Raw genomic sequence first — 23,052 nt, 5'->3', positions numbered from 1 at the left:
TATCCTGCCACGCAGGCAGCGTTTCACTCCCCAGCTGGCATCTCGGCTGCTTCCAGGGAAGAAAGGAAGGCAGCTGTGTGGAGACAACCAGAGTGAGGTGGGATACAAGACCCACTGTTCTTCTCAAATTTATCTGCGGGGGACTCCAAGCCTGCTGTGAGCACTAGGGTGGGGACATTCCTGCAGGGAAGATGGTGACCTCCAGGCAGCACCTCCAGCCTCTTGGGGACGTAGGGTGATGTCAACCCTTGAACAAAGACCGCGACTGCCATGCAGGTTGTTGGTGCGTAGGGGGAATGGTTTGCAAGGGTGGGAGAGATCTATGGAAAGGGCGAGGTAGAGCCTGCCTGAGGAGAAGCGAGGAGGGTAAAAGGGAGAATAAATGGGAGGTGTGGATGTACTGGAGGGAGACAGGAGAGAGATGTTTTTGTGGAATAGATATGTTCTGAACTTTTTTCCAGCACTGGCAAGCATTGTCCAATTCCTGAGCATAAAACAAAATATTAAACGATCCACAACAGCTATCATTTCCATTATTAGATGAAAGTAGTTCTGATTCCCTTTTGGCTTTGGAGCAGGAGTATTTGGAAAGTGGTCTTAAGGAGAAGGTGTGCAGGTGGTGCATCTGGCAGTGTCTGTCTGCATGCAGAGCAAGGGTGGGAGGTGTTTGCAGTCGAGAGGGTGAGCATGAGGAGCAGCTTGAGGAAGTGTGCGTGCAGGGGGCTCGAAGGAGGAGGCCGGTCAGTCTGTGAAGTGGAGCAGCAGGAGGCAGCCAGGCTCTGATCTGGAGGAGCAGGAGGCAGCACTGCCCACAGGTGCGTTGGTGGAATAGTGATGAGCATAGCAGTCTTCCAAGCAGTTGACCCGGCTTTGATTCCTGGCCAATGCTGACAAATGTCTCATCAACCTGGCTCCAGGGTGGGTGTCTTACATGTTCTGCAGCCAGGCTCTTCTGTTCAAACAATGCCCAGGTTTCCCCTGGGCTTTCGGGCCAGTCCCCTTGCCTCCCCGCAGCCTTGAGACCAACTGAGACCAGTGCTTTCTGCCTGCTGGGAGGCCACCAGGCTTGACTGTTCACTGCGGTGCTGGTACAGGAGCCAGGAGAGAGGCATTTTTGTCCAGGAACTGCTGGTGCTGCTAGCTGCACCTGGCGGGAAAAGCATGTGCTGTGGCAGGGTCCAAAAGAAGATCAGCAGTGCCTAGGTGGTCGTCAAGGGACACACTGAGGCCAGGTATGCAATTTGGGGGTGCGGTGGGAGGAGGCCTGTTCTTTATGTAATGGCTCAAAGGCCTGTCTGTCTGAGCTGAAGTCACCCTGGAGACGCTGACCTACCCTGTGGAGGCTCCAGCATTGCAGAGCCATCCGGAAGTTTACTGGAACTGGATGGAACGCTGTTGCTGGTAACTAAGACCTGAGACGCCCTCATTCCTCTTGAAGTTTATGGCCTGTGGGCCAAAGGAAACACAAGGAGCCTCTCATAACTAGACTTTCTACCTCAAGGGGGTGAAGCTTCTCGAGTCTCTGATTGGAGGGTTGCTTAAAGAAAAAAGCAACGTTCTTTGCTGTGCTGACAGTCAAAACTGATTCTGGGCTGGGGGGTTGTACGAAAAGTTTGTGTTAGCACAGTATTTACAGACTCCCACTCTGTCAATAGCAGTGCTACAAGTTGTTGGGGTTACCAAGAGGGGGATAGTGATTGGGCATGCTCTGCTCCCTACTGCAATACCCACCCTAACCCCATCTTGCCGTCACACTGGCTACGTCCAGAGCTGAAAACCAGCGCTTTCCTCCTTTCCACTCCATACCCATCCCCTGGACTTTATTCCCACAACACCAATGAAAGAGAGAAGTGCCAGGACTGTTTTTCACATGAAGTTTCTGAAGAACATTTGAGAAGACTGAGAAGTAGATTCAAAAGGTCTGAATTAACATTCACATCTGAAACACCTTCTCCCCTGGAAACTGGTTCCCATCTTTGACCACCCTCACAGTAAAACAGGGTTAGTGTGTGTGACGTTTCTTGTATTTCCACCTCTGTCCATTGCTTCTTGACCTCCCACTGGGCACCACTGGCAAGAGGATGGCTCTCTCTCCTTTAATCCACCTGCCTATTCTCCAGCACTCCCAGCCTTCCTTTCCCCAGGCTAACCAACCCCAGCTCTCCCAGCCTGTCCTCATACAACAGATGAGCCAAGTCCTTAATCTCCTCAGTGCCTCGGCTTACTGCTGAGCAGCTTAGGTGTTTTTTTCCTCCAAAAAAACTGGGAGTAGCAAGGTGCATCACCAAAAGGAAAGGAGGCATAAACCTGAGATTCAGGCTCAGAAAGGCAACTGAATGGTTCTGAAGGCGCCCTCCACAACTCAGCTGAGCCCACGTGTTGTCATCTCAGCCCACTTCATAAGCCTGCTTCTGTCCTCTGCCAGGGGGTACTCAAGACAGGCAGTGAAAAGTCACTGCTTCCTGAGCATACATCCAAGCCGCCCTGGGTACACTGCCAGAAGAAATGAGATAACCTCTTGAATGCTCTCAGCGACAGGTCTCAAGGCTGACCCTGAGATACATCATAGGGTTGTGATCACAAGGCTACAGACTCCATTTCCACGAGGCTTTTTGGTCTTTCTCTTCCCTGTTGGCTTATTTTTGGTGCTGTGGTATCAGTTCAGGGACCTTCATCCACAACTGGTGGTAAGCTCAGGAGAAAAGGCAGTTGCTCTTCCTTGCAGAGCAGGTGGCTAACTGAGAGAGGAGGAGAACAAACCACCACGAGTCTCCAGCTGTGCTGCACAAAGTCTTTAATGAGAAGGAGGAAATGCAGTGGCACAGGACAGAGACCAAGAAACATGTCTGCAGGGTTCAGGGAGGCACAGAGAATGGCCCATTTCCCAACAACAAACTCCATGCAAAGCGCTTGCCTTTTCCCATTCTGCTCTACCTGCTGGCATTCCCAGCCCACCAAGAGCAGTCCCGAACTCCAGCACCCTCCCCCCAACAGCAGGACGTTCAGCAAAGCAGAAGAGAATGAGCCCTTTCTCGAGGAGCTCAGAGCAAGGCAGAGCCAGAGGAGACACAGCAAGGCCTGCCATGCAGTGAGGAGCAGTGGGCACAGGTCCCTGCTGCCAGCTGGGATGAGGACACCCAGCCCGTCTTCAAGCCGCGGCCATGCTCCTGCTGCTGCAGGGTCCCCGTCTTCCTTCCTGCTCCAAAGGGGCTGATCCGCCGGCTTCAGCAGTTCAGACTGCAGTGGGGAGGAGGCAGACACAGCCCTGAGCCCCCCAGACCAAGGGAGCCCCCAGAAGAGATGGGAACCCCCCCGGCGCTGAGGGAGCTCCCAACAGCAGCTGACAGAGAGGATCCCACGGCTGTGCTCTGAGGGAAAGAGGTGAGGATGGGGCCCGGCAGGGTCACCACCACGGGCGAGGCCTCAATGGCCACTGTTGAGTCGGCGCAGCGGGCGACACAGGGCTCACTGCAGCTGCTTGCGAGTGGGGTTGGGCCGGAGGCGCCGCAGGGGCGTGGGAGACAGGGCCTGAAGCAAGACATCTCTCGGTGAGGGAGGCAAAGCTGAAACACAGAGCAGGCAGGGAGCACAAACCTCAATAACTGTCGGTCTTTCTTTTCCTAAGTTCTCTCTGTTGTCACCCTTTGTTTTGAAAACACACAGTGTGCCTACAGCTGCTCATTGTGCACTCATTGTGCCCTGCCAGTTGCATGGTACAGGAAGGCTGACCCACTCTTGGGGTAGGACCCAGCACAGTGGGTTTAAAGCACCTGTGGAAAGACTGATCATACCCCATCTCCAGAACAACCATTGCTGCATTGAAGAAGGCACTGGATGTGCTTGGCCATTTGGTTAGAGACCATCTGCCTAAGGCAGAAATTCTGGTGGTCAGACCTCCCTGCAGCTGAGCCCCATTGATCCCCTTCTGCTTGAAAGAACGCCCCTCTTCCCAGCTCTCCCCAGCCACCTCCACCAAAAGGGAAAGGGGTCACAGCCCTTAAACAGTTCTATTGCGGGGCCAAGCTGAGGCAGCCCAAGTATCAACCTGAGAAGCCACCATGACAGCAGTTTAGCCCTGATGGAGCGGACTCAGGCTTACCTCGTTCCTGGAGGAAAGGGAGGCAAGAGAAGAAGATGCAGAGCCTGGAGCAGCGCAGGCTTTTATGCCGTGTCCCTGAGCCCCGTGGGGCCACAAACATTCCTTGCTCATGAAGCATCTAAACACCTCCTAGTTGCCGCTTGCTGAGGCCTTCCTGGTGATTAAGCCCTTGCCTCTTTCATCCAAAATATTGTACTCACTTTTCACAGCATCAAACATCGAAACAATTCATCTGTGTCCCAGCTTCATAAGGCCAATTAACTCGGAGGTCTCAGGCTAGCTGTGCAGAGATTTTAAGTGGGTTTGCATCATACGGATTGCCTTTGTCACTTTGCCCTCTTCATGGTGAGCTTGTGGGCAGGAGTGATGGCCACGAGGATCTTGCTTAACCTTATCAGGCTCTACCACGGCCTGCTTTTGTGATCAAAGAGATGCCCGAGTCCTTCCCTGAAAGAGACCCACACCCAAATTGACCTGTTTTGCGTGGCAAGGTCACCCCAGAGGCCAGAGGCCTGGATGGCCTGCTTTTGAGGAGAGGCTCAGGACACAGAGTCACAAGCTCACGGCTCTTTTTCCTGGGTCAGGGATGGGGTGGCCCATTCCATGCATTTCAAATTACAAAGGGACATTGGATCAGTGTCCCAGAGCACCTGGGAGTCATCGTGATGTGGAAGAGTTGGGAAAAACCCTGAGCTCCAGGCGCACACGAGTCACCCTGCCATGGACTTCAGCGGACACAGTGCCCTGGTCTCAGGCGTGCCAGGGATACCAGAGCTCATAGCCCCAAAGTGCCGCTTTCCTCAGGGGCATTTCCTCAGGTCTTAGCAGCATTCCTGAAACAACTGGTACTTCTGTGCAATCTTGTGCCGCTGCTGCCTTCCAAGGCATTGCCTTTCAGTGACTGCTCAGGAGCCCATGAGACCCAGTGCACCCCAGAGTAATTGGGATGGATGGTACTTCTGGAGTTTCTCTGGGACAACCTCATGCTCCAATCAGACCAAGCTTCCCAGTTACCTCAGAAGGCTCCCTTCAATTCCTGAACACTGCCGCTGTCGGAGACGTCACTGTCTCTTGAGCAGCTCTCCCAGGAATACACTGCGCCCCCTTTCACTTCTTTTCCCACAGACAGAGCTGGTATTTCCCTTGTGGCAACTTGTGATTGTGGCCTCCTGCCTTTTGCAGTGCCCCTCTCAGGAGAGTCTGGCTCCATCTGTCTGTGTCCCAGCACAGCTTTCCCTGCAATTCCCGGAGGGAGCCTTCACTCCTAATCCTGGTATTTACTTCACGTCCACCTCCAGACCCTACCCCATACCCCTGGCATTTTCTCACCAGTGCTGGCACCCTCACTACCATCTCCTGGTGGCCCACTTGTGCGCCTGGGAGGCTCAGCTGTGAGAGCCTCTGGCTGGTGGGGTGGGCACCAGGTCTCAAGCCCCTGCTCAGCTGAAAGCGTATCTGGTTGGTGCATACATGGTTGGAGTGGGTCATTTCAAAAGCTCCTTTCCAACACAAGCTCATCGATGAAAGCTGAGGGGAAGGATCGTTGCCCTTCCCTTGGCACTGCAGAGGCCGCATCTGGACTAGTGTGCCCATTTTGGTTTGATGCAAGCTGAAGTTCCCTGGCCAATACCTCACACACACACACACAAACACACACACCCCCAAAAAGAGGAGAGCACAGTCACACAGAAATGGGCTAGGAATAGCGTAATAAGAAAAACAATCACCTTCATATTCTTCATTTGTCTGGACGGGGTTTCCAGGATGAGTTGCTCCTTCCCCTTCTCAGGGATCGAGGTGAAGCTGGTCAGCCTGCAGGTCCCCAGGTCCTCTTTTGTGCCCTTCTGGAAGATAGGAGTGACACTGACTTTCTTCCAGGCCTCAGGAACCTCTCCCAATTGTTGTCACCTTTCCAAGACAATCCAGAGTTTCCTCTTCCAGAAGTCCTCCTGGTCTGAGTGCTTCACAAGCTGTCAGCGGGAAGACAGCATGGGTATCTGCAGGTGAGCTCCCTGCTGCTTGAGGGCCTGACTGGCCAGAAGCCAGAACATGGCTTGGATGTTGACTGTGAGGTCATCTCTGGCTCTGCAGCTGATGAGCCTGGGTAGGCTCATGGCAGCACTAGGTGCTTGTGAGGTCACTTGTGCCTGAATACCTGGTAGGAAAGAAGGAGGCCCATGGCTTGGATGCTGCTTGCAAGGTCACTGGTACCTGAGTAGCTGATGGGCCAGTGAGAGGAAAATTCCAGGCAAGTGAAGAACTGCAGTCTCCCAACAGCTACAGGAGGTTGTGTAAGGATGGAGCCAGACTCTCCTGAGAGGTGCACTGCAAAAGGGCAAGATCAACACTAACAAGTTGCACCAAGGGAAATGCCAGCTGTCTTTGTGGGAGAAGAAGTGACAGGGGGCACCACGGCGCAGCCCTGGAAGAGCTGCCCAAGAGACAGTGACCTCTCCGAACAGTGGCAGTGTTCAGAAGTCGATGGGGCAAGACCCAGAGCTTCCTGAGGTAACTAGGAAGTTTGGTCTGCTGGGAGCGGGAAGTCGTCCCAGAGAACCTCCAGAGGTCCCTACTAACCATCATTATTCTGGGGTGTACTGAGTCTCATGGGCCCTTGATCAGCCGCTGAAAGGCAACGTCTTGGAAGGCAGCAGCAGCATGAAATTCCACAGAAGCACCAGTTGTTTCAGGAATGGTGCTACAATGTGTGGAAATGCCCTTGAAGAAAGCAGCACTTTGGGAGCAATGAGGCTATGAGCTCTGTTATCCCTGGCACGCCTGACACCACTGAAGTCCACAGCAGGGTGACTCATGTTTGCCTGGAGCTCAGGGTTTTTCCCAACTCTTCTACATCACGATGACTCCCAGGTGCTCTGAGACACTGATCCGATGTCCCTTTGTAGTTTGAAATGCATGGAATGGGCCACCCTATCCCTGATCCAGGAAAAAGGGCCGTGAGCTTTTGGCTCCATGCCCTGAGCCTCTCCTCAAAAGCAGGCCATGCAGGCCTCTGGCCTCTGGCATTCTCTTGCTGAGCTAAACAGGTCAATTTGGGTGTAGGTCTCTTTCAGGGAGGACACGGGCCTTTCTTTGATCACCCTCCTACACCTCAATTTGCTCTTTTCCAACAGGTTCCCCACTTCCCAAGCTGAGCCCAGAGCCCTGGTTGGAAGAAGCGTGAGGGCCTGTTCAAGTCATCAAGGGACATAGCTATGGAGGTCCCATGGAGAAGTCACTTGAAAGTAGACCTGCCTTACCCTCTGGTCTGCTCTTCATTGTTATGAATCTGCCTTTGTTGCCTGGGCTTATGCACAGAAAAAACAGGCTGTGGCAGGGCCTGATGAGGGTAAGCAAGGTCCTCGTGGCCCTCACTCCTGCCCACAAGGGCCTTCCCACCAGCCCGCAACAATCCGTCTTTGCCATTGAGCTTTTCCACATCCCTGGAGAGGTGCATCTCTTCTCCTGTATGGGATTGTGCAGTCTGGACGTTCTGCCTGAACTTACCTGCTGTCCCCGTGTGTCTACGATGACCCATTGGAGAAGTGTCTCTTAGGGTTAGCTTGAGTGCCTGCACTCAAAGCACTTGAGAGCTGACTTGAGGTTTCCCTCATGGCTGAGTTTCACCGTCACTGGTCACCACACTTGCCGTGAAAAGGACAGTGTGATAAAGGCAATCCGTATGACACAAACCCACTTAAAACCTTCCTTCACACTAGCCTGAGACCTCCGATTTATGGCCTTATGAATCTGGGACCCCGATGAATCGGTTCGATGATAGGAAGCATCATGCTCACCAGGCCCTGATCCTGATAGGGGACTTGAACCACACAGACATCTACTGGCAAAGCGGCAAATGCACTGCAAGCAGCCCAGGAAACTACTGGAGTGTGTTGAGGACAACTTCCTAGTACAGGTGATGGAGAGCCCGACCAGAGGAGAGGCACTGCTGGACCTGTTGTTTACTAGTACGGAAGAACTTATCAGAGAGGTCAAGATTGGAGGTAGCCTGGGCTGCAGCGGTCATGCCCTGGTGGAATTCTCAATCTTGAGGGGTACAGGACAGGTATAAAGTAGAGGCAGGACCCTAAACCTCAGAAAGGCAAACTTTTGGCTGTTTAGGGCGCTGCGCTACTGCGTGGGATCCCTTGGGAAACTGCCCTCAGAGACGAAGGAGCAAATGAGAGCTGGGCGATATTGACAGACATTTTTCTTTAGGGCGCTAGAGCTCTCAAGCCCAACGTGCAAGAAGTCAGGCAGGGGAGGCAGGGGCCGGCTTGGCTCAGTCAACACCTCTTAGCCAAACTAAAACACAAAACCAAAATGCATAGGCAGTGGAGGCAGGGATACACATCCTAGGGAGATTATAGGGATACGGCCTGGGAATGCAAGGGAGGGATCAGGAAAGCCAAGGCAAAGCTGGAGCTGAACTTGCCTAGGGACATGAAAAATAACAAGGGTTTCTTCAGGTACCTATGACAGTATAGGAACATGAAATAAACTGCATCTCCCCGGATGAGCAGAATGGGAGACCTGGCTACAACCAACATGGAGAAGACAGAGGTACTCAACAAGTTTTTGCCTCGGTCTTCACCGGCAAGTGCTCTAGCCACGCCACCCAACTTACAGAATCCAAAGGCAGGGACTGGGAGAATGAAGTACCGCCCATTATAGGAGAAGGTCAGGTTCGAGACCATCTAAGGAACCTGAATGTGCACACGTCCATGGGACTTGACGAGATGCATCCAGGGGTCCCGAAGGAACTGGCAGCTGAAGTGACTAAGCCGCTATCCATCAAATTTGAAAAGTCGTGGCAACTGGTGAAATTCCCAGTGACTGGAAAAGAGGAAACATAACCCCCATTTTTAAAAAGTGAAAAAAGGAAGACGTGGGGAACTGCAGGCTCACCTCTGTGCCCAGCAAGATCATGGAGCGGATCCTCCTGGAAACTATGCTAAGGCACATGAAAAACAGAGAGGTGATTGATGACAGCCAACAGGGCTTCCCTAAGGGAAATTGTGCCTGACAAACTTGGTGGTCTTCTATGATGGGGTTACAACATTGGTGGATAAGGGAAAAGCAACTGACGTCATCTACCTGGACTTGTGCAAAGCATTTGATACTGTCCCGCACAACATCCTTGTCTCTAAAATGAAGAGACGTGGATTTGACGGGTGAACTACTCGGTGAATAAGGAATTGGCTGGATGGTCCCACTCAAAGAGTTGCAGTCAACAGCTCGATGTCTGGATGGAGACCAGTGACGAGTGGAGTCCCTCAGGGACATTATTATTTAACATCTTTGTCAGGGACATGGACAGTGGGAGTTGGCATTGTTTAGCCTAGAGAAGAGAAGGCTCCCGAGATACCTTCAGGAAATATGAGGAGGGAGAGTGTAGTGATAAGACAAGGAGTAATGGCTTTAAACTGAGAGAGGGTAGATTTAGATTAGATATGAGGAAGAAATTCTTTCGTATGAGGGGGGTGAGACACTGGAACAGGTCGTTGAGAGAAGTTGTGGATGCCCCCTCCCTGGTAGTATTCAAAGCCAGGTTGGTTGGGGCTTTGAGCAACCTGAGCCAGTGGAAAGTATCCCTGCCCATGGCACGGGGGTTGGAAGTAGATCATCTTTAAGGTCCCTTCCACCCCAAAACCATTCTATGATTCATTCTGTGATTCTAGATGGTACGAAGTGGGAGCACAACAGTTCTGATGAAAGAGGCAGAGGCTTAATCACCAGGAAGGCCTCAGCAAGCAGCAACTACGAGGTGTTCAGATGTTTCATGAGCAAGGAATGTTTGTGGCCCCACAGGGCTCAGGACACAGCATAAAAGCCTGCGCTGCTCCAGGCCCTGCATCCTCCTCTCTTGCCTCCCTTTCCTCCAGGAACGAGGTAAGCCTGAGTCCGCTCCATCTCTCCCTGTGGGCTGAACTGCTCTCATGGTGGCTACTCAGGTTGATACTTGGGCTGCCTCCGCTTGGCCCCGCAATAGAACTGTTTAAGGGCTGTGACCCCTTTCCCTTTTGGTGGAGGTGGCTGGGGAGAGCTGGGAAGAGGGGCGTTCTTTCAAGCAGAAGGGGATCAATGGGGCTCAGCTGCAGGGAGGTCTGACCACCAGAATTTCTGCCTTAGGCAGATGGTCTCTAACCAAAGGGCCAAGTACATCAGTGCCATCTCTCCTGGTGGAATCAGCAGCCAGTTAGGCACATCTTTGCTCCCAGTCCTTCAAATCTAGCCTTGAGGTGAGCTGTCACGCCTGTAGTGCGTGTTAGCGAGATCAGGTGCAGGCCCTTTCTGGACATGGAGCTAGAAATGGAGATGAAGGGCAGCAAAGAGTGTCCGTGGAAGCAGAGAGATCTGCGTAAACGATAGACAGGCTGACGTTGGGGTCCGTGTTTCCTCTGTGCTCTGTGTTTCAGCTTTGCCTCCCTCACCGAGAGATGTCTTGCTTCAGACCCTGTCTCCAACGCCCCTGCGGCGCCTCCGGCCCAACCCCACTCGCAAGCAGCTGCAGCGAGCCCTGTGTCGTCCGCTGCGCTGACTCGTCGGTGGCCATCCAGGCCTCCCCGGTGGTGGTGACCCTGCCGGGCCCCATCCTCACCTCTTTCCCTCAGAGCACAGCCGTGGGATCCTCTCTGTCAGCTGCTGTTGGGAGCTCCCTCAGCGCCGGGGGGGTTCCCATCTCTTCTGGGGGCTCCCTTGGTCTGGGGGGCTCAGGGCTGTGTCTGCCTCCTCCCCACTGCAGTCTGAACTGCTGAAGCCGGCGGATCAGCCCCTTTGGAGCAGGAAGGAAGACGGGGACCCTGCAGCAGCAGGAGCGTGGCCACGGCTTGCAGACGGGTTGGGTGACCTCATCCCAGCTGGCAGCAGGGACCTGTGCCCATTACTCCTCGCTGCATGGCAGGCCTTGCTGTGTCTCCTCTGGCTCTGCCTTGCTCTGAGCTCCTCGAGAAAGGGCTCATTCTCTTCTGCTTTGCTGAACGTCCCGCTGAGGGGAGGTGGGTGCTGGAGTTCGAACGATTCTTGGTGGGCTGGGATTGCTAGCAGGAAACTGGAAAGGCAAACACCTTGCGTGGAGCTTGTTGTTGGGAAATGGGCCATTCTCTGTGCCTCCCTGAATCCTGCAGACGTGTTTCTTGGTCTCTGTCCTGTGCCACTGCATTTCCTCCTTCTCATTAAAGACTTTGTGCAGCATAACTGGAGACTCGTGGTGGTTTGTTCTCGTCCTCCCTCAGTTAGCCACGTGCTCTGCAAGGAAGAGGGAGATCCTGCCCTCTCCCATGGCATCAACTATAACCCCAAGCATGGAGCACTGCTAGTTGTGGGTAGAGCTCCCTTGAAGTGATACCACAGGATCAAAAATAAACAAGCAGGCAAAAGAGGGACAGAAAAGCCTCAGAGAAATGGAGAGAGCAAGAAGCAATGGAGGGAGTGGAAATGAAAGTAATGCCCCACACAGTTGCCCCGATTTGCTGTTGTCCCACATGGGAAAGGGTTGCCCAGGGAATGTTGTAAGTCTCCATCTTCGGAGATGTCCAACATCCAACCAGACAAGGTGCTCAATAGCCTCCTCTACTTGACTCTGCTTTGAGCCAGACTTGGACTGCATGATCTCCACCTCAGCTGTTGTGTGATTTGCTGAGCCGCCGCTGGATCCCCTCATCCAGGAGCAGCCATCAAGAACAAGGGAGCAGAGAGGGGGCAGGGGCCAGTGCTCAGGATAGCTGCAGAGGTGTGGTGGGCACAGGGCAGGAGAAGGGGCGCTGATGTCAGTCCCAGGGCTGGGAGCACAGGAAAGGAAGGATGATCAGAGTGCATTAAACAATTGACTCAACAGCTAGGCTCTTAAGGTGTAAGCATGCTGAGGAAAGCCCTGAGGGAGCCAAAAGGTCAAGGTCCCACTGAGATTTGAACTCAGATCGCTGGATTCAGAGTCCAGAGTGCTCACCATTACACCATGGGACCTCCTAGACACCTGCTGTCTTTCCCCTCTGGCCACCCTCGCTGAGCCCTATGCTCCTGGCTGAGCCTGACAGTCTCTCCATCTCCCTCACCACCACCAAGTGCAGCCTTCCTCTGGGGCCACAGGGCACTCTCTGCTCACTGGGCCTTTCAGGGGACTGGCAGAGCTCTTTGCGCAAGCCTGGGCATGCCCTTTCTTACAAGACCCAGGCTGGTAACCTTGCTTTTGCATAGTTACACCTGGTTAGGAACTTTCCAGCTTAACCTCTTCAACATTGCACCTCACAGAGTGCATTCATGGCCCAGCAATCGGTGGTTCGATGCGAGCACTTTCAGTGTCGGCTGCTGCCTCCCTTCACCCTCATGTTGGACAGCCTGTCAATCTGCCTGGGTAAGTAACTGCCTCTCCTGTTTCTCACCTTGTGGCTCACACTAAGCAGCCCTTAACCAGATATCCTTACTCTTCGTTGCAGTCCTAGCCGAGCTCCTGACCTTGCTGAATGAGGCGACCAAGAGAGAGGGCAGGGCATGAGGTTCAACACTCCTGCACTCCCGAGGTCTTTCTGGCTGAGGGCAGGTCTTGGCAAGCCAGAGAGACACCTTCACATAGCGGAAGCCCCCTCACCTTCTCTTCTCCAGGCTGAACAAACACAGCTCCTTCAGCGTCTCCCTCAATCACAACGTGCTCCGGCATGCTCTGATACCACCTTGTGCACGTCCCCTCTTCCTCTTCCTGTGTGCACAGGAAGACCTCTTCTGTGGCTCATACTTCCTGACTGCGGTCCTTCTGAAAAATGGCACCAGTGCTCGTGCAACCTGGGGTGGGATTGCATGAGGATGCCTCTGTCCTGTCAGCAGTGTTGGAGAGAAATGCCCCAGAGCCTGCGATGTCCCTGTTGGCCTCTTACTGGTGGGCCTTTACTCCCACCGGCCCCTCTTCCCACTGGTGCTGTCCATGTTTGCTGGTGAAGACCTGCCAGTTCAGGGAAACTTTCTGGGTTGAACCCTGCTGGTCAGCGCTGCATCCTGGATTGGCAGCTAGAGAATGGGCCACTGGGCCCGAAAGAGGGAAGGACGCATCTCAGGAGGTCTCCAGCTTTGGGAGCAGAGGGCAGGGGAGCTCCCTGATGACTAATGAGAGGGAAAAGTTGCCCCAGTCTCCAAAAAAGGCAAAGCAGGACTATCTGGGGAAGCAAGGAAAGGTGATGATAAACTGGAGCAAGTTCTGTGGAGGATCCCTAGGATAGACAGGGGCCAGGGGCTCTGGCCTTGTGAGGAGAGGCTGAGCACCCAAGGCTTGCTTAGCCGGCAGAAGAAAAGGCCTAGCGTGGATCTAATGGGAGCCTCCCCGTGCCTACAAGGAGGTTACTGCAATGGCTGGAGGATGAGAGCCATGGTCAGAAATTTAACAGGCACTTTGTGACCGGTTACACGAACAAAAATGATCATCCTGAGGGTGCCTAGGCATGGGAACAGGGGTCCATGTGAAATGTCTGTCCTCAAGGTATTTCATCACACAAAAGGGCAAAGCAGTGATTAGCTGGTGTGAGCCTGCTTGAAGCAGGAGGATGCACCCTCTGACTCCCTGAAATGCCTTCTGCCCAGAAGGGTTGTTGGAGGCTAAAGTGGAAGCAGGGAGAGAGGATTTTGTGGGTGAACGTTTGAAGAATGTCCAAAGAGACGCATCTGAGGGTGAGAGGCATGCAGAATGTGAGTTTTGTTTTTGTCCACAGGAGCTGGGACATGCAAGAAGACCCGGTCAGCAGGCTGAGCAGATCCCCCAGAGGAGCAAGGAGCCTCCACTGAGGAGAGGGAAGGAGGCCAAGAGAAAGAAGCCATGGAGGAGGCCACCAAGAGAGAAGTGCCTGGCAGGAGTGGGACTCAAACCCACGCTTCCGAGGGAGAGTGCAACCTGAGTGCAGCGCCTTTGCTTTGCCATCCTGACCCACTGCTGGTGTCACTGCTGCTGCCATTCCTCCTCTGCAGCTGCCAGAGCCAGCCCAGCTCAGCCAGCCTCCTCCTGGCACTGCTGCGGGGGGAGCTGCGCCTGGGAGCACCCTTGCCCTGCTCCCACCGAGGGCTGCTGGCAGGTGACCACAGCACCTCCAGGCACTTCAGACCACGTGGAACAGGAGTACCCAGCACAGGGGCAGCACACTTCCAATGTGTCTCACAAAGCCCGAGGCAATCCTTCACGGGAGCAACCAAAGGAACCGTCAGCAAGTTACGGCTCTGCACATGCCAACATCTGGTCAAGGGGCTCCAGGCACACGTGTACCTTTCCCATGACTTCCTCCCATTCCCTCCAGAGCCTGAAGAAATGGGAAGACAAACACTGGCTGGGAAGCCTCCAGCTCCTCCAGTGCAGAGCCTGGCCTGCCTCCAGCTCCTCCACTTCCCAGTCTTGCCTCCTTCCCGTTCCTTCAGTTTACAAGTTGGCCTGCTTCCTCCTTCCAGCCCCCTTCACACACCCTACCTCAAGCTGCTGGGGTATGAGTGTTTTTCCATGCGTGTGAGATAAATAGGGTTTGTGGATCCTGGAGGAGCGGAGGCAAGGAGAGGAGAAGGGGACGGAACTGCTGTCTCTCAGCAGCTACAGGAGGTTATGGAAAGGATGGAGACAGACTCTCCTGAGAGCTGCACTGCAAAAAGGCAAGAGGTAACAGTCATAAGATGCAGCAAGTGATCTTGTCACTCACAAGTTGATACAAAGGAAATGTCAGCTGTTTCTTTGGTAAAAGAAGTGACAGGGTGCAAGGTGTAGCCCTGGAAGAGCTGGAGTGAGGCTATGAGCTCTGGTATCCCTGGCACGCCGGAGACCAGGGCACCATGTTCACTGAAGTCCATGGCAGGGTGACTCATGTTTGCCTGGAGCTCAGGGTTTTTCCCAACTCTTCCACATCACGATGACTCCCAGGTGCTCTGGGACACTGATCCGATGTCCCTTTGTAGTTTGAAATGCATGGAATGGGCCACCCCATCCCTGACCCAGGAAAAAGAGCCGTGAGCTTGTGGCTCCCTGCCCTGAGCCTCTCCTCAAAAGCAGGCCATCCAGGCCTCTGGCCTCTGGGGTGACCTTGCTGCGCAAAACAGGTCAATTTGGGTGTGGGTCTCTTTCAGGGAAGGATGCGGGCATTTCTCCTACTCCTCAATGTGCTCTTTTCCAACAGGTTCCCCACTTCCCAAGCTGAGCCCAGAGCCCTGGTTGGAAGAAGCGTGAGGGCCTGGTTAAGTCATCAAGGGACATGGCAATGGAGATCCCATGGAGAAGTCACTTGAAAGAGACCTGCCTGACCCTCTGATCTGCTCTTCCTTGTTACGAATCTGCCTGGGCTCATGGATGGAAAAAACAGGCTGTGGCAGAGCCTGATGAGGATAAGCAAGGCCCTCGTGGCCCTCCCTCCAGCCCACAATGGTCATCCTTGCCATTGAGCTTTGCCTCATCCCTGGAGGGGCGAGTAGCTTCTCCCATACGTGATTGTGCAGTCTGGATGTTCTGCCTAAACTTACTCCACTGTATTCTGCGTGTCAGCAATGACCAATGGGGAGGGATGTCTCTCGGCGTTAGCCTGAGTGTCTGCACTGAAAGCACTTGAGAGTTGACTTGAGGGCAGGGGAGCTCCCTGATGACTGATGAGAGGGAAATATTGCCCTAGTCTCCAAAAAAGGCAAAGAAGGACTATCTGGGGAAGCAAGGAAAGGTGATGATAAACTGGAGCAAGTTCTGCGCAGGATCCCTAGGATAGACAGGGGCCGGGGGCTCTGGCCTTGTGAGGAGAGGCTGAGCACCCAAGGCTTGCTTAGCCGGCAGAAGAAAAGGCCTAGCGTGGATCTAATGGGAGCCTCCCCGTGCCTACAAGGAGATTACTGCCATGGCCGGAGGATGAGAGTCGGTGGTCAGAAATTGAACAGGCACTTTGTGACTGACTACACAAATGTCGTGGTTTAACCCCAGCCGGCAACTAAGCACCACACGGCTGCCCTCTCACTCCCCCCTGGTGGGATGGGGGAGACAATCAGAAGAGTAAATGTGAGAAAACTCGTGGGTTGAGATAAAGACAGTTAAATAAGTAAAGCAAAAGCCACGCATGCAAGCAAAGCAAAACAAGGAATTCATTCACTACTTCCCTTCGGCAGGAAGGTGTTCAGCCATCTCATCTCCAGGAAAGCAGGGCTCCATCACGCGTAACGGCTACGTGGGAAGACAAAATGCCATAACTCCGAATGTCCCCCCTTCTTTCTTCTTCCCCCAGCTCTACATGCTGAGCATGACATCATATGATGTGGAATATCGCTTTGGTCAGTTGGGGTCAGCTGTCCCAGCTGTGTCCCGTCCCACTTTCTTGTGCACCCTCAGCCTACTCGCTGGTGGGGTGGGGTGAGAAGCAGAAACGGCCTTGACTGTGTAAGCCCTGCTCAGCAGTGACTAAAACCTCCCTGTGTTATCAACACTGTTTCCAATACAAATCCAAACCATAGCCCCATACTAGCTACCATGAAGAAAATTAACTCTACCGCAGCCAAAACCAGCAGAACGGACAAAAATGATCACCCTGAGGGTGCCTAAGCATGGGAACAGGGGTCCAGAGAGGCTGTGAAACGTCTGTCCTCAAGGTATTTTATGACCTGAAAGGACAAAGCACTGGTCAGCTGGTGTGAGCCTGCTTGGAGCAGGAGGACGCACTCTCAGACACCCTGAAATGCTTTCCGCCCACCGTTGGAGGGTAAAGTGGAAGCAGGGAGAGAGGATTTTGTGGGTGAGTGTTTGAAGAATATGCAAAGAGCCGCCTTTGAGAGCAAGAGGCATGCAGAATGTGAGTTTTATAGGGGAGAGTGGAAAAGTGGAATTGCCTAGGGAGTCTCCTGTCCACCCACGTTTCTGTTCTAAGTCCCCCTGCTAGTGGTGGCTGGGACATGCAGCAAGGCCTGATCCAGAGTGCCTAGAGGAGCAAGGCAGGGAAAGGGCAGGAAACCAAGAGAGAGGAGCCTGTCAGGAGTGGGACTCGAACCCACGCCTCCCAGGGAGACTGCAACCTGAATGCAGCGCCTTAGACCGCTCGGCCATCCTGACCCTCTGCTGCTGCTGCTAGCGCTGCCTCGGCTGCTGCCGTTCCTCCCCCTGCAGCTGCCAGAGCCAGCCCAGCTCAGCCAGCCTCCTCCTGGCACTGCTGCAGGGGGAGCTGCGCCTGGGAGCACCCTTGCCCACCCCCACCGAGGGCTGCTGGCAGGTGACCACAGCACCTCCAGGCACTTCAGGCCACGTGGAACAGGAGTACCCAGCACAGGGGCAGCACACTTCCGATGTGTCTCACAAAGCCCGAGGCAATCCTTCATGGGGGCAACCAAAGGAACCGTCAGCAAGTTACGGCTCTGCACCTGCCAACATCCGGTCAAGGGGCTCCAGGCACACGTGTACCTTTCCCATGACTTCCTCCATTCCCTACAGAGCCCCAGGATATGCAAGCCAAGCACTTGGCCGGCAGTGCTGCCTCATGGATGGTTCCTTGGGGCAACAAGGGTGCTTCCTTCTTCCCTGCCTGGGGCCGGGAAGGCTGGGCAAGGAGGTCTCTGCCACACCAACCCCTGGGCGAGCACTGTGCCGGTCTCAAGGAGCCAGTGTGTGGGAAAGGGGCTGGAAAGTCAAGGCGAAAGGACAGGAGATGCGCCAAGTGCTGAGCAACGACTGAGCTCCAGTTGCTGTGGGGAAGAGGCTCACTTACTGCCCATGGTGCAGAGGAAGGAGGGCACAGCTCTCTCTGGGACTTGTTGCTTCATGGATGGCATCTCAGGAGGTCACTAGTCCAAATGCCTGCTCAAAGCAGGGCTAGCCCCAAAGCTAGAGCAGGCTGCTCAGTGCCTGAGCCCCATTGAAACTTGAGTGCGATACGCAGGCATGGAGAATCCCAAAGTTCTCTGGGCACCTGCTCCAGTGCTTCAACACTCCCTGAGAATCTCTGTATGGCCCAAAGCAGCGCCCGCAGTGTGCTTTTGCCAAGGCTGGCCTGGCTGAAAACCAGGCCTGTGTCTGCTGGGTTTGGAGGTGCCCCAAGGCCTGGCCATGAGGCAAGGCTGCAGGGGGAGCCAAGGGGAGTGACTCGACTGCCCTATGGGAGCTGAACTTGCTGAGGGAAGCTGGGCTGTTTTGGAGCAGGAGAGGCAAGGCACTGTGGAGCCCGGCTGAAGAAAAGCTTGTCTGCGTTGGCCAGGAATCGAACCTGGGTCAACTGCTTGGAAGGCAGCTATGCTCACCACTATACCACCAACGCTCCTGGATGCACTGCAGCCTCCTGCTCCTCCAGCCCAGAGCCTGGCCTCACTCCTGCTCCTGCACTTCCCAACCTCACCTACCTTCCGCTCTTCCAGCTCACAAACTGGCCTGCCTCCTGCTCCTCTACTTCACAGACTGGCCAGCCTCCTCTTTCCAGCCTCTGCACACACATGACATCAAGCTGCTGGGATGTGTGTGTGCTTCTCTGTGCGTGAGATGTTGGCTAGGGAATCTCAAACTGCTGGGTGCTGGTAATGGTGCCGCTCCCCATCTGCGTTCATACGTGTACCAGCTGTGCATGTACTATGCAAGTGTAGGTGCGTTTGTGTGGTGGTATAAGCACAGCCAAACACCCACCCGGCTGCTCACTCCTCTCCGCACCTTCAGTGGGGGACAGTGCATTGAAAACAGAACGAGAAAGCTCCAGGGTCAAGATAAACACAAGGACATGGCTTAGGAAAAACTGTTGTGAGCAAAGCAAGCTTGACTTGGGAACAAATAATTTTTTGCCAATTAAAACAGATTCACGTAGTGAGAAACAAAAAGACAAACATAAACCACCACCTTTCCTCTCCCCTGTCCCAGGCTCAACTTTAGTCCTTCACTCCTAGACCCTTTTACCTGCCCAAGCAGGGTGCATCTTCCCTCTGCTCTTTCCCACTCTTTTTGTTCCTTCCACCTCTCTCTGCCCGGCAATTTCTGCCCTTTCTGGAATATGTTTTCACAGAGGGACCACAAACTTTGACGATGTGTCGTGCGGTGGGTCCACTGTGGAGCTGGAACTGGCTGTGTCTGACACAGGGCAGACCCTTACCTCCTCTCACAGAGGCCACTTTGCAGCACCCCCTAACCCCTCCACTACCAACACCTTGCCATGTGTAGCCAATACAGTGCCCATTGGCAATACCATTGGGCATAACACTGAGCTAACACAGGTCTCCACCTGCCCCAGACGGAGGCACGTTCACGCTGTCCCAAGCTCACGTGTGGTTGTATGGTGTGGGCTTTGGTGGACTTAAAAAGGCACAACAACTAGCCTGGATTTCGTCTAAGGCACTGGATATGTCCATATCTAATACACTTGTCTAGTATTAGCTCAGCAATTGGTGAGTGAAAAGCAGGCAACGCTAGGATAATGATTATTATTCCTATTGTATAATGTGCAAATAGGGCAGGTGGATCATTTCTAGCTCAGGTTTCTTGCTCTATATAACTTGGTTGGATAAGAGCATCTGCTGCATTCCATGTTGCAGGCCCGTAAGTAATTTGCTCTGCAGGGCTCTACCCATTACCTGTTCCTGGGCTAAAATCTGCCTTGTGCTGCTACTGGTTTTGGTGGTGGATGATTGCTTTGGTGAATCCCCATGCCAGCACTGATGAATGAAGAAGTACATCGAACCAGGACCTACCTTTGCCTACAGACACGGGGAGTACCATTTTCTTTCAGCTGCTATTTTCTTATTAAACACCGTAACTAAGATGTTTTCATACTGCTCTGTGATTGGCTGACAGCCATTTCTTGACCTCATCATACCCACCAACTCTCAGGCAGACCTGTGATTGACTGTCAGGACCAGCCACCACTACCCGTGTACCCAGAAGCACATCAGGCAAGGAAGCCCCCACTCACTAAATGTGCAAAGAGGCAACTTTTGACAGCGTCATTCCCCATGGGTTCTCATATTGCTTTGTGATTGCCTGACGGCCATTTCTGACACTGTCAAAACCGCATGGTCTCAGTTCTCCCTCTGATGGGCTGTCCTTTTCCTTTGGACCAAGAAGTGTTCGGATATAAAAAGATATACCATGCAGTGCTATCCACTATGGAATGAAGACAAGCACCTAGCGCAAGCAGTGTTCCTGTGGCTGACCCATCACCTGCTGAGCCAGAAGTGACCTCACAGTCAATATCCAAGGGATCTTCTGGTTTCTGGCCCATCAGGTACTCAGGTAGCAGGGAGCTCCCTTGCAGATACCCAAGCCATCTCCCTGCTGCCAGCTCATGGAAGCACTCAGACAAGGAGGACTTCTGGAAGAGGCCACTCCCGATTGTTTTTGAAGGGTCATTGCAATTGAAGTGTTGATCTGCTGGAGGGTAGGAAGGCTGTGCAGAGGGACCTGGACAGGCTGGATCGATGGGCTGAGGCCAATTGTATGAGGTTCACAACAACCCCATGCAACGCTACAGGCTTGGGGAAGAGGGGCTGGAAAGTGCCCAGAGGAAAAGGACCTGGGAGTGCTGGTTGACAGCCAGCTGAACATGAGCCGGCAGTGTGCCCAGGTGGCCAAGAAGGCCAACAGCATCCTGGCTTGTATCAGAAATAGTGTGGCCAGCAGGAGTAGGGCGGTGATCGTGCCCCTGTACTGGGCACTGGTGAGGCCGCACCTCGAATCCTGTGTTCAGTTTTGGGCCTCTCACTACAAGAAGGACATTGAGGTGCTGGAGCGTGTCTAGAGAAGGGCAACGAAGTTGGTGAAGGGTCTGGAGCACAAGTCTGGTGAGGAGCGGCTGAAGGAACTCGAACTGTTTAGGCTGGAGAAGAGGAGGCTGAGGGGAGACCTCATCGCACTCTACAACTACCTGAAAGGAGGTTGTAGCGAGGTGGGGGTCATTCTCTTCTCCCAAGTAACAGCGATAGGACGAGAGGAAATGGCCTCAAGTTGCGCCAAGGGACGTTTAGATTGGACATTAGTGTCGTGGTTTAACCTGGCAGGCAGCCAAATACCACGCAGCCACTCACTCACTCCCCCCCACCCCAGCGAGACGGGGAGAGAATCGGAAGGGTAAGAGTGAGAAAAACTTGTGGGTTGACGTAAAGACAGTTTAATAGAACAGAAAAGGGAAAATAATAATGATAATGAAAAAATATGCATAATGAATGATGCACAATGCAATTGCTCACCACCCGCGCTGACCGATAACCAAGTAGCGATCGGTACTTCCTGGATCACGCCTACCGTTCATATACTGAGCATGACGTCACATGGTATAGAATACCCCATTAGCCAGCTGGGCTGGCTGTCCTGATTATGTTCCCTCCCATCTTGTGTACGTAGCTCAGTCAGTAAGCATGGGAGCTGTCCTTGGACTAGGAGGGCACTTAGCAACAACCGAAAACATCAGTGTTATCAACATTCAGCTCATACTAAATCCAAAACATAGCACTAGGAAGAAATTTAACACTATCCCAGCCGAAACCAGGACAATTAGGAAAAATTTCTTTACTGAAAGAGTGGTCAGGCCTTGGAACAGGCTGCCCAGGGAAGTGGTAGAGTCACCATCCCTGGAAGTATTTAAAAGACGTGTAGATGAGGCACTTAGGGACATGGTTTAGTGGGCATAGTGGTGTTGGGTTGACGGTTGGACTCGATGATCTTAGAGGTCTTTTCCAACCTTAATGATTCTACGATTCTATGATTCTATGAAATGTCATGGCCCGGCAAGGGAAGGAGCAACTCATCCTGGAGCTCCATCATAGGTGCTCTCCATGCCACAAACTTCACAGATGGCTCAGTGTTGTGGAGGCAGCTGGAACCAGCTGTGGCTGGCACAGGACAGTCCCTTAGCTCTTCTCACAGAGGCCACCCTGCAGCACCCCTCTCCCCTCCACTACCAACACCTAGCCACATGTAGCCAATACAGCGCCCATTGGGAATTCCTGCTTGGCCCTGGCTGGACCTGTGAGCGGGCAAGGCAGCAAACAGCCTAGGATGGAGAAAACTCCCAGATGGTCAAGTTGATCACATTGGTGTTTCCCAAAGTAGCACCAGCCTTGTCCTCTTCCAAACCTGCAGAGCCCTGGAGGTCCCCACTTGCAGCTGGGAAGTTGGGATTGAGCTGCCTGATGGGAAGGGAGAAACACCTGTGTCCCCAGGACACCCGCTGCCTTGTGGGGGGAGCCCTGTGCTGTGCTCTGCCTGCTGCTCCACACCCACCCGTCTGCCTGGCTGAGGGGCACTTTGGGAGTGCTGGCAAGATCTCAGATCCATGAGGTGTCTTCCCTTCTTTGTTAGCAATGAGGGCCATGTTGCGCAGACTCTCTTTGGAGATGAGCTGCTGAAGTTTCAGGTGTAGGGAAGACAGCTGGTATGGCTGTGCCGCTCGGGATGTCAGGTGAGATCAGGCTCTTAAGTTCTGCGCAACAACCAACACAACTCATACTCAGCACTGGTCCGTTCTCTTCCCCTAACTTGCCTACCTTGTCAATGGCAGCAGGATTTCCCATTCACCCAGGAATTTTAGGGGGGAAGTGAGGACAAGTGCTGTAGGCAATGGGGGTTTTTTTGTTTCCCTGGGCACCAGGTACAGTTTGGAGCCGAGTCCCACAGCTGCAGCGTGGTTAATTGCAGGCAGCCCAAAAGAGGACTGCGCCCCGTAGTTGGCAGGATTCGAACCTGCGCGGGGAAACCCCAATGGATTTCTAGTCCATCGCCTTCACCACTCGGCCACAACTACCTGCTCCAGCCCTCTCTGCCCTGCTCATCACATGCCCTGTGCAATGACACCCGGCTCCCTGGGAGTTTCAGGGCCAGGCTTCACTCGGAGCCCTGCAGTTCAGACCTGCACTGAGCATGACAGGTACCAGGCTTCCAGAGGCCTTTAGGGGCATAACCACAGGGGCTACGGCTGCAGCTCCCAGCACCTTGTCCTCAGCCGGGCATCTGGGTTATCCTGCCACGGCCAGGTGGTTCCACTCCCCAGCTGATCTTGACTGCTTCCAGAGAA

At 53.7% G+C, this 23,052-nt stretch overlaps 4 non-coding genes across 4 annotated transcripts; all 4 read right to left on the bottom strand.

Moving 5' to 3' along the window:
• Window positions 1-11,989: 11,989 nt before the first annotated feature.
• On the bottom strand, window positions 11,990-12,061 carry TRNAQ-CUG (transfer RNA glutamine (anticodon CUG)). Its single transcript has one exon. It is a non-coding gene; the product is annotated as a tRNA-Gln (tRNA).
• A 4,985-nt stretch (window positions 12,062-17,046) lies between these two features.
• TRNAL-CAG (transfer RNA leucine (anticodon CAG)) lies at window positions 17,047-17,129 on the bottom strand. The gene has a single exon. It is a non-coding gene; the product is annotated as a tRNA-Leu (tRNA).
• A 1,123-nt stretch (window positions 17,130-18,252) lies between these two features.
• On the bottom strand, window positions 18,253-18,324 carry TRNAG-UCC (transfer RNA glycine (anticodon UCC)). Its single transcript has one exon. It is a non-coding gene; the product is annotated as a tRNA-Gly (tRNA).
• A 4,376-nt stretch (window positions 18,325-22,700) lies between these two features.
• Window positions 22,701-22,782, bottom strand: TRNAS-AGA (transfer RNA serine (anticodon AGA)). The gene has a single exon. It is a non-coding gene; the product is annotated as a tRNA-Ser (tRNA).
• Between the last annotated feature and the right edge of the window lie 270 nt (window positions 22,783-23,052).

Source organism: Calonectris borealis, chromosome 11 (genome assembly GCF_964195595.1).
Source record: "Calonectris borealis chromosome 11, bCalBor7.hap1.2, whole genome shotgun sequence".
NCBI classification, from domain to species: domain Eukaryota; kingdom Metazoa; phylum Chordata; class Aves; order Procellariiformes; family Procellariidae; genus Calonectris; species Calonectris borealis.
Note: the sequence above shows the minus strand (reverse complement) of the source record. Positions and strands in the feature narration are given on the sequence as shown.